The following is an 11,232-nucleotide window of genomic DNA, read 5'->3' as shown; positions in this document are numbered from 1 at the left end:
TAGATTAAGTATATATATGTAAAAATGTATATGTGCATATGAATATGTGCTATATTGTATGTACGTATGTATATATTTTGTAACTAAATTGCATATATGTATGTATGTAAATTTCTGCTTGTTTTTTTTTTTTTATGTTTTCGGTTAGTATATATATCTATATTTATATGTATATATATGTAGAGATATATATATAATATGTACCAAACTGTTTTCGGCTCTTTCCGTAAATTAAACCGTAAATTGAGACAGTTTGGTGTCCGTTATATTTAAATATTAATTTCGTTTTTTATATGGAAAAAAAACGTAATTTGCCATACATATATACATGTAAATATACTCATTAAGAGGAAGCGATACAACTCACTCTGATTTCCTGCAGGGGTTGTGGGAGATATAAGTGGACGTTATAAGGTGTAGTTGTCCCAGCTGTTGGATTATATGTTTTTTTTTGTATCGCGCCCGCTTATATGTATTTTGTATCGCGCCCGCTTTTTTGATTTATGTTTTGTATTAAGCTTCGCGCCCGTTTTGTTATTTTTATTGTTTTATGTGTTTTTAATATTTATTGAACTTTTATTTATTTATTTTTTATTTATTTTTTTTTTATTGTTTACCAGCATTCTAGTGTATATGCACTGCACTGCACTTATTTTGCACTTATATGTACATATGAGTAATTATACTTTGTAATTTTTTTTTTTTTTTTTTTTATGTTTTCGGTTAGGTTCTGAATTTGCCTTAGCTTACTTGGTTTGACGCAATCCTGCTTATTGCTTTGTTAAGCGTAAGGGGTATTGCTGGAAAAGTTTGCAAGTGAATACCTGAATATTTTGGTGTGTTGTTGGAAACGTAAAGTGTGTTTTTAATACACAAATGTAAGCATACAAGGAAATCACCCTATGTAATATGGCTATTTTCGATACCCGTATATATATCTATATATATGTATATATATGTAGAGATATATATATAATATGTACCAAACTGTTTTCGGCTCTTTCCGTAAATTAAACCGTAAATTGAGACAGTTTGGTGTCCGTTATATTTAAATATTAATTTTTATTGTACATATGAGTAATTATACTTTGTAATTTTTTTTTTTTTTTTTTTTTTATTGTTTAACAGTATTCCAGTAATGTGGCTATATGCACTGCACTGCACTTATTGCACTTATATATGTACATATGTATTTTTCGTTTGTAACCGCACTTTGTTTTAAACTAAAGCATTTTTTTCCTTTTTTTTCTTAACTGCACGTACTGTTACATTACTGTAATTTTGCTTTTTTTTTTGTTTCCTTTTTTGGTAACTGCACGGCATTTCTATATGTATATGTATATCACTTAAGGTTTTTTTTTTTTATAAATGTATTTTTTTTTTTAAACACCCATAGTGCCGTCCACTAGGGCTCGAAGGACCATAAATAGTTTAGTACTAAAGTGCACCACAACACTCACCACTTTCACACGCTCCCGAAATGAAACAGAGCAAATATGGTTAAAAATGAATAAAGGATTTTCCAACTTGCAATTTTATTTAGTCTTTCAAACAATAAAGTTGTTTAAAAATGATTTGAAAAACGAGATGAAAATATAGATATCCGGGTTGGCGCAGAGCAGAACTCGGATGATGCGTATACGACGGCGATCGATCGAAAATAGGGCCCGTGTCCAATCGTCCATCCCTTTTGTTCGTTGGGTAGTGGTGAGATCGTGGGTGTGTTGAAGGTGTGGTGTGTGTTGGTATCCCTCGGTGAATTGTGTAAAGTTGTATGTATTGGTGTGTGGTGTTTTCAGGAGTGGATGGTAATGTTGTGGTGTGTTGGAATTTATCAGTGTTGCTTGTGAAGTGGTGTGTGGTGCGTGTGCAGGGATGTTTGCTGGGAATAGTATATAATAGATAGCTCATTTAGCCAGTAACAATAATCCTGATAAAAATACAATATTAAATAGAAAAACTAAAATTAATATTGAAGTCAATGCAAACAGTCCAGAAGATAATCCACCTACACCTGCAGAAAGGTCCAGCACTTCAATAGCTCACATATCACTCCCTACCACCGAGGACGCTGCATGTTTTAAAGGGGGAGGAGTTAACGCCACATACGCTGGAATTGACATACAAAGCTTTATTGCCAAAAACTAAAGCTTCAGGTGAGACTTGCACTGTAAGCAGTATCCCACGGGTAACTGTCAAATGACACCACACGTGCATATGTGCAAATGCTGAGTCAACAACACCTTTGAGGACAGCGGTAATGTGACTTAGGTTTAATTTTAAGTTTAAGAAATGTTTGTAATCAGTCTAAGTTTTACTTTGATCAAATAAAGACGGCTTCGGCCTGAAAAATAATATTTTTTTAAAAAAACGTAACATAAAATGTAATAACTTATATAAGCATGCATACATATTGACGCAGATTTTTGTGAGGCACGGAAAACAATTTTAAAATTGTAAAATATTTTAAATCAACAAAAGCTTTGTTGCCAGTTTTGTAAATTTTTTTTGTGTTTTGTAGGTTTGCGGGGTTGCAAATTTTCCCTTCTAGAGATAACATCAGAAATTTGTTCAATTTATGATTTTTATACTCTCGCAACCTGTTGCTACAGAGTATAATAGTTTTGTTCACCTAACGGTTGTTTGTATCACCTAAAACTAATCGAGTTAGATATAGGGTTATATATATACAAATGATCAGGATGAAGAGACGAGTTAAAATCCGGGTGATTGTCTATCCGTCCGTCCGTCTGTTCGTCTGTCCGTCCGTGCAAGCTGTAACTTGAGTAAAAATTGAGATATCTTTTTGAAACTTGGTAGACATGTTTCTTGGTACCGTGATACGGTTGGTATTGCAGATGGGCGTAATCGGACCACTGCCACGCCCACATAACTAAGCTCCGCAATAAGATACACGACTGTTATTTGGTACACAGGATCACATTAGGGAGGGGCATCTGCAGTTAAAAAAATTTTTTTTAAAGTGGGCATAGTCCCGCCTCTAATAGGTTTAATGTGCATATCTCCTAAACCGCTAAAGCTATAATAACCAAATACAGTTTTTGGCATTTCTATTGACGGTGTGAAAATGGGTGATATCGGGTGACAAGCCGCCCCACTCCCCATATAACGGTACTGTTAAAAACTACTAAAAGCGCGATAAATCAAGCACTAAACTCGCCAGAGACATTAAATTTTATCTCTGAGATGGTATGCGATGACTTTATAGGAACCGCGTTCAAAATTAGACAGTGGGCGTGGCACAGCCCACTTTTAGGTGAAAACCCATATCTCGAGATCTGCTTAAAAGATTTCAACAAAATTCGGTACATAACGTTATTTTCATATTTCTATGTTATAGTGCGAAAATGGGCGAAATCGGACTACAACCATGCCTGTTTGCCATATAACACCATTTTCAATTCCATCTGATTCTATCACTTTCCACTATGCATATCAAGCAACAATGATTATATCGGGGTAAAACTTTGCGTGAATAATACTTTTAAAGTATGCCACCTTGTGACCAAAAATTGTCTAAATTGAACCAAAACTGTTCAAGCCCCTAAGTACTAAATATGTGGACCCCAGTGCCTATAGTTGACCTTCTACCGAAAATATCAGTCAATCCACAAAGAAATCTCAAACGAGTATACCATTTGACTTTGCGAGAGTATAAAATGTTCGGTTACATCCGAACTTAGCCCTTTCTTACTTGTTAGCTTTTCTCATCGTCGAGGAAAGACGCTTGTACGCAAACGCATGCTCGGGGAGATGAGAGAATGTCTGTTTTTTTTTATGAATGAAGCAAGGTTGCTTGTTGAAAGTACGCCCGCGTTTATGAATGAAAATGTTGTTGTTGTGTGATTTACTATAAATTAAGGCTTTGGCTATTTGGCTTGTGACGATTGTTGTTTTTGTATAACACTTTTTGTAGTAAACATATTTACATGTTTGTATTGCGTATTGATAAGTGATAAAATTATGATTTGTATTTCTGAATCCGTACATTCAAGTGCGCTTGTGCAGATATACATACCAATGATTATATAAGATTAATATGCTAAAAGACCTATGGATGTATATGTTTTAATAAATTTAATCACTATTAGTAACAATTATCATACAAAATATTTATTAGGAATACATATTATGTAAAAACTATATAATATTATCAAATGCCTAAGCTGACTATAAATATTACTTTGAAAATTACATAATCTAATAGAGTCTTATCAGTTTGCATGCATTCATAAAAAATAAAATAAATAATGATATTCATATTAATAAATATGATTGCATATTCGCGTATAAAATTATTAGCCAAAAGAGTAACATGCGGCTGTAATATTAATGCAAACTTCTGAGGATATTTTTCATTGAATGCTCAGCTCTGTTCACGTGCTACTGTTAAAATTTTCCCTTTCAAGCTAGATGTGGTCAAACACGCTCATCGTATTTTGTTAGGTTTTGACAATTCACACGCTGGTCCATAGTTGCACCTTCTCTATAATCTACATTCTCTGATGATAATGTAGTATATATAAATGTTAACCAAAAAAATGATCGTAAAAAGGAAAATTTAGATTTTAATGTTTATATGTATAAGCGCTTATATTTGATATCTAATATAAAATAATTACGAAAATTGTTTACAAATTTTTGTAAGAAAGAAGATTTAGTTTGAAATGTATATACATACATATATACATGTATATATAAATACTAATAATTTAAAGCTAAACTAAAATAATTACTAAAAGTTTGTAAAAATATAAAGGAAAAATAGAACCATAATGTATAATATAAACATGTAAATTTAAAAAACAAAAATTAAATAAATAAAACTTAAATTAGAATTTCAATACATACACCCATAGGCATTAGTCTAGCTACTGTGCATATAAACGCATATTACGTTAATTAACTTTAATTTTGCAGAGTCGGAGAGAATGTTTAGCCAGGCTGGATTGCCAATATTACAATACTTATTAGGTAAACACCAATAAAAGCTAAAAACGTCGACACTATTTTTTAACAAAAACAAGTGGATTATTGAAGAGTGAATTTTTGTTTTCATATTACATTAGTAAATGTATAAAAAATTCACCTTTTTATAACTTTCCAGTTATCGGGGCAGTTTAATTAGTAGCATGAAAAATTGTATATGTAACTTTATAAATTGTTTTTTCCGTTATTGTTAATGTTTTGTTTTATAAATAAATCTCAAGTTTATTTCATAAAAATTAAATGTGCAAGGCCAAGTTTTTAATTTAAACCAGCGCAAACTAAATAGACTTGGAGGGCAGAAGCTATCGAAACTATCAAGTGTTCCGACTATTGATAGCCTTGCAGCTCTGTCTCATAATCATGGTTTAATATAATATTAGTGGCTCCTTTAAGAATATATATTAAAATACACTGATTTTATTTTGAAAAAATATTAAAGTTTTACATATAACCAATATTTTTTAGACAACTTTTTCATAAATTTAAAGAAAATAGCAAGTTGCAACCATTTTCCGGTTAAAAGTCGGCCATCTTGGCTGTCAATAGAAACTCAACCCCTTTCGGACTTGACATTTCTCCATGGACCCCTCTCAGCTGTAGCTTTGCTTACATCGATCAGCTGATTCTTTCTCTACTCCCCCTTTACGATGCCCTTGACCCCATTACAAGAATGATTATTTCATGAGCGCAAATGCCCTCCCAAAAATATTGTCAACCTAAATGGAAATATATTTGACAGATCGTTGGGAACAAGTATCAGAGAACGTATATCATAGAGAAGGTTCATGGTGTGCCGATTGTCAAAATGTTCCTCTTGACGGAGGGTTACTCGCCAACATTAGTGCATTTCACCACAAACAAATTATAAGCTGATTTCACCAGAATTTTACCCCTGCGGAGAGCAAAATAGCAGAATTGAGCATTATGAATGTTAAATGAGAAAAATAAGCTAAATTCAATGTTAAGAAGTGTACGATTACAGATTCGTATATTTACAATGCGCAAACGAATTTACATATAATTTTAAGATATTCTGCATATACAGGGCGGCTCACGAATCGTGCTACAAAAATAAACCGTAATAAGTTTCTTTTTAATCAATGCATTACATTAAGTTTTTTTGTATTGTATAGAAAATCTTATTTTATTTCATACAATTAATTATTCCTCTTGCTTGACATAACCCAATAAGAAAAGACCAAGCGAAACAAATATGAAAATACCCATTATAATTGTTAATTTGTCTATATGCAACGTATGTATGTAAATATGTACACTCAGTGTTTCATGGGATACCAGAACCATACACACTCTTACAAACATACATCTCATATGGCAAGTGCAAAATCAACCCTTATTCATATACAACATGGCATGCGTAAATGGAAACAAAGTCAACAAGTCATGTGCATATATACGGGCAGATGTGTGTACAAAAAATTCGCATATTTACATACGCACATTCTTTGACAAATACAGTCAAACCCGGTTAAGTGCCAAAACCAAAGTTGCAGATTTTTTATGCTTTGTAGTACATAAGCTATTGTGGTACTTCAGAGACTGGTACCAAAGAAATAATTTCTATGTATTTAAAAAAAATTACCGTTTTCCTTAAAAAATTAAGAAAAAAAAAACGTGAGATGCAACAAGACACAGCCAGATAAGAGGGATTGGAGGAGTGATACTTAACCGGGGCTTACTGTATACATAAATCAGAGGAATATTGAATATTTTCTTTAAAAAGTTTCTTGAATTGTAAATCGACAAATATACTATGTTGTCACTTTTATTCTAAAATATTTTAATACTCATATTTGAGGGGTTGTCACTTTTCCCTTCTAGAGGGAATATCAGAAATTTGTTCGATTTATGATTTTTAGCTTTTGCCATCGTCGTGAAAAGACGCTTGTAGACAAAAGCATGCTCGGGGAGATGTGAGGGTATCTGTTTTTTTGAATGAAGCGAGGTTGCTTGTTAAAACTACACCTGCGTTCATGAATGAAAATGTTGTTGTTGTGCAATTTACTATAAATTTGGGCTTCGCCTATTTGGCTGACATATTGACTTGTGACGATTGTTGTTTTTGTAAAACAATGTTTGTATATTTTGCGGGTGACATATTTACATGTGTACGCATATACGTATGTATGTATGTTTGTTTCTGTATGCATTATTTGTTCGGCAATTTTATGTCTACATACATATATGCGTGTACATATAAATCAATGCGCGCACATATATTGTGTTGATATATGATAAAATTATGATTTCAATTTCTGAATCCGCACATTCAAATGCGCTTGTGTAGATTTAATTAATTAATTAGAGTCTTATCAGTTTTGCAAGCATTCATAAAAATTCGCAAAATGATATTCATATGAATAAATATGATTGCATATAAACGTATAAGAATATAAGCCAAAAGAGTAACATGTGGCTGTAATATCAAAGCAAGTCTCTGAGCATAATTTTCATTGAATGCTCAGCTCTGTTCACTCACTTCTGTTAAAATTTCTCCTTCCGAGCCAGATGAGGTGAAATTCACTAATAAAATCTTGTTAGGTTTTGACAATTCACACGCTGGTCCGCAATTGAACCTTCTCTATGATATACGTTCTCTGCAAGTATTGCCTGTGGAGATTCCTCGTAAGGCGACGGCTACACGTTCAAAATTGTTTGACGGTGATCCCGTATCGTGATATTTATTGAACGTTCGAAAAATAATATTGATATTGTCTAAACAACTTTCTTGGCTATTTAGTGGTTTGACAGTTTTATGTTTCTCTCTACAAAATAAATTGACGGCGAAATCTACATATTCACCGGTGGGTCAAAGGATGAAATAGCGGCCGAAATTTATTTGTACAAACAGAAGGTGCCAAGTGCGTGGCCTGTTCGGAAGCAGCTGGAAACACAATTACCCTAAGCTGCACCAGACCATTCAGCTCCTTCAAAGGTTGTTTGAAGCGATGGAGCATAGAGGAACACCTCAGGTCAGGAAACACTAGCAACACAGGGTATACTACAGAGTTACTTTAGGGTAGTGTGATGGTGGACTGACAAATTCGAAGAAATAAAAGAGAGACGCGATCGCTTAGAAACGTCACAACGACACATACAGCCTGTCAATAACGTACAATTTGGAAACGCAGAAAAACGGAGAAACGTATACACCCACGCACGAGTTATGGGATAAATGACCGAATAGTTCGATGACAAATTTTATTCTGCTTTATTGAATTCAAATTTCTTATTTATATACAGTAAGTGTTTTTATCCCAACTCATTCTCCCAATTATATTTTTTTATCTTGTACATTGTTGTGATGTTTATAACAGTTCAATCGTTTCGTAATGTGATATGTATATTGGAATTGAATTAGTTTAGTATGACATGGTGTAAGTTGGTCGATGGGTTATGGTACAACAATCTATTTCGCATCTTAAGAAAGTATTATTAACTGTTTGCGTAAAGCATTTTTATGTTTGGAACTTGGAAATCGGTTTAAGTTACAATTAATTGGTTTGGCAATAAGATGCACTATATTGGAAGAAAGTAGGGTTTGGTGGAGCTCTTACCGTTACCCACCAGGAAATCCAACACCTAACGAAGTAAAGAAAGAAGTGCACAGTTCTCTGATTTCAGTTTTGTATATATTTGTTGTCCAAGTAGTCTTACAATTTTTACTAATTAAACTTTACATTTCTTCGATTTCGCAATTCAAATAACTGTCGGCTGCTGTTGCCAAGGAATTGAAGTTGGAAGGATTCGAGTTAACGGTTTGGAAGGCAGTATACGGACTAATAATTGAAAATTTTGCGGTACCAATCTTACTAAGAATAAAGCTATTTTAAGGGATAAAAGTTTACTTAACTCAAATATATAATTTGTGTGTAGCGATTTAAAAACAGAGTGTAGCTTGTGTTTTCTGCTAAAAATAACAAGTTGATCGGTGGCCAATTATTCATGAAGCCGCCATCCAGAAAACAGTATGAACTGACCAGACAAGCGTTAACATAAAACCGTTCGCAACTTTCAAATAATTATCACTGCGCTTAAGCGGTCATGATAACTCTTACCAGAGAACTGCAACGAGTAATACATTTTAGTTCATACCTGAGTACTCGAGTATTGTCACTAATATATGAAATGTAAAATTTTTTAAAGCTCTAACAAGTATAACGTTTTCCTACCAACAGAAGCATACAATAGCTCTGATATATCAATTGTAATAACAGTTGATAATTTGAAACAATGAATCGACCCATTTACATATTTTTTTGGACAAAAATCTACTTATTCATTTACTTTGTATATTTTTTAGGTGTTTTTAGTTGACGCTCAACTGTTTTCCTTTTATTTCAGTTTTCCGCATTGACTGTGTGGCGCAGAGAAGGCTAAGAATGGGCTGTATCGTTTGGAGCACACCGCAAGGTAGTGGTGAGGTAATGGACAACACTGCTATTTATACGCAGAGAACTGCCATCTCGGAAGATCAAGTCTATGTTAATGCCTACTATGAGGTGAAGATCCAGAACACGTAAATGTATACTATGAGATGCCCGATTTCAATCAAACACGCATTTCGCCGTGGTTGCTGCGTATCGAATTAAATTATTCCAAGTGAGAATGAAATAAATGCTGTGTTGAAGTTCTGCGGCTTGTACGTAAACTATCGTCCTTCGGCCTTGTGTGAGGTAATGACTGCTTACCGAATTCAAATAATTAAAGTATATACTTTTTTAGATGTTATATACACATAATTGAGGCCATATATCGGCGTTATAATATTGTACATATATACAAGTATCAATAATTTAATCATAACTGGCCAATATTGTATATTTCTATGTTGAATGTGTATATATACCTTGATCATTGGAATTTTATTAAAAATTGTTTCTTCTGTTTCCTTACAGCACAAAATTCAAAAATGTAGATTTCTTTATATTAACCTAAAATATTTTCTTTGGTTCGAAAACGTCGCCAGCTGAGAATTTAATATTTTGTTTGGTAACCTTAAGTAACCCATGTTAATCAGACAAACTGTTACTGGAAGTAAACATTGTTAAAATTTCAGTACAATTTTTGACGTTTCTTAACGTGTAGCCATGGTAACTAACGGAGCTATTATATCTATAGAAAAGCATTTTTCGATAAATCGATTACCTATAACTCACTTTTTAGTTCGATCTCTGCATTGTTAAATAAAAGTCCAAATTTAATGGCTATACATTTATCTTTATTTTTAACTCCAACAACTTGGCATTTATTGCTCGTTATTCGAGCTTACAACTTCTTGCTTGTGTCTCAATTGCTATTAACACGACAACACTCTAACTAGAACTGCACAATCCGGCAGCCCTTCTGGCAACAAGGAATTCGCTAACTAGTTGATTCTGATTCGATTTTGCTCCATCATCCGTGTTCGTCACACTATGTTAAGTACCATGTTATATATGGTAGCCCTCATCCTTTTACATGAGTTGTGTACAAACTTGCATGCATTTATTTCTAAAATATAATGTAGATACTTTACTGTAACAAATACAAACGAAAATAATTTTAAATTGTTTTTTATTAATTTTCGATGTTTGCAAATTTAGATGGAAAGTTCTCAAGCTCGATTTCAATATCACTATTTTAGTTTTTAAATTATAAAATTAAAGTTACATACGAGTATTAAGTACTAAATTAATTAATTTAAAATATTATTGTTTAATTAGGGTACATGTATGTATCTAATGTGCGAATATTAACAATTAGTAGGTATTGTAAACTATAAAAGTATAACAATCAATAGTAACTATCTATGAATCATATATAAGGTTATTAACAAAACAATAATGATAACAGAGAATGTAGATTATAGAGAAGGTTCACAGTGCGGCCATTATCAAAATATTTCATTTTTCGCAGGGGAACTGAAAACGATGAGCGCGTTTCGCCACTTTGGGGAGGTGTACTGAAAAGATGTGCGTGTTTCACCACAGAAAATTGTTGGCCACTATTAACATCAGGGGACTGAAAAATAGCAGAATAGATCATTTTCAACGTTAACTGAGAAAAGTAATGCTAATTTCAATGTTAAGAAATGTACTCTTACAGATTCGTATATTTACAATGCGCACACCACTTTGCATATAATTTGAAGATATTCTGCCTACACAGGGTGGTTAACGAATCGTGCTGCAAAATTAAACCGTAATAAGTTTCTTTTTA

At 32.9% G+C, this 11,232-nt stretch overlaps 2 long non-coding RNA genes across 2 annotated transcripts; both read right to left on the bottom strand.

The window, feature by feature from the left end:
* Positions 1-1,087: 1,087 nt before the first annotated feature.
* Positions 1,088-7,622, bottom strand: LOC138858937 (uncharacterized). The gene is made up of 2 exons (XR_011397972.1): positions 7,511-7,622; positions 1,088-1,882 (listed from the first exon to the last, which is right to left on the bottom strand). It is a non-coding gene; the product is annotated as an uncharacterized lncRNA (long non-coding RNA).
* A 1,661-nt stretch (positions 7,623-9,283) lies between these two features.
* Positions 9,284-10,088, bottom strand: LOC138858873 (uncharacterized). Its single transcript, XR_011397897.1, has 2 exons — positions 9,881-10,088; positions 9,284-9,714 (listed from the first exon to the last, which is right to left on the bottom strand). It is a non-coding gene; the product is annotated as an uncharacterized lncRNA (long non-coding RNA).
* Positions 10,089-11,232: the final 1,144 nt, after the last annotated feature.

This window comes from Bactrocera oleae, chromosome 2 (genome assembly GCF_042242935.1).
Source record: "Bactrocera oleae isolate idBacOlea1 chromosome 2, idBacOlea1, whole genome shotgun sequence".
NCBI lineage: Eukaryota > Metazoa > Arthropoda > Insecta > Diptera > Tephritidae > Bactrocera > Bactrocera oleae.
The sequence above is the reverse complement of the archived record's forward strand: the minus strand, read 5'-3'. Positions and strand labels throughout refer to the sequence as shown.